This window comes from Sinocyclocheilus rhinocerous, unplaced genomic scaffold (genome assembly GCF_001515625.1).
Source record: "Sinocyclocheilus rhinocerous isolate Xijiao unplaced genomic scaffold, SAMN03320098_v1.1 scaffold551, whole genome shotgun sequence".
Classification (NCBI taxonomy): Eukaryota; Metazoa; Chordata; class Actinopteri; order Cypriniformes; family Cyprinidae; genus Sinocyclocheilus; species Sinocyclocheilus rhinocerous.
Genome location: NW_015624564.1, coordinates 2,097,415 through 2,097,882, shown reverse-complemented (window position 1 = coordinate 2,097,882; position 468 = coordinate 2,097,415).

The window sequence follows — 468 nt, the reverse complement described above, 5'->3', positions numbered from 1 at the left end:
GTAAGGGATAATGTACATCCAGCCGGTTGTTATCTCAGAATAAACCCCTTCAGGCTGATACTGTAACCCTCCGCTTCGCGTCGGGGTCCTGATCACCCTGTCGGGGTTTATTCTGAGATAACAACCGGCTGGATGTACATTATCCCGCTTATTACACGGCTAAAAATATTTGTTTTTACCATATATGTTGAAATTAATGCTGAAGTCTTCCATTGTAACACGCGGTGGTTAAGTGTTTTCAGTCACAAGATGGCGCCAGACAGTCAACGATAGCGGAGTGACTCGTTAAGCATATAAGTAGTACCGGTCAAGATAACTCGTAGTACCCGGACGAGCATGCGTTATTCAATTTGGCGGCTGTTATCTGGGAGTAACATACCGCTGGACGGCGCGATTGACCAATCAGAATCAAGTATTCCATAGAGCCGTGTAATAAATAAATAAATATATATATATATATATATATAT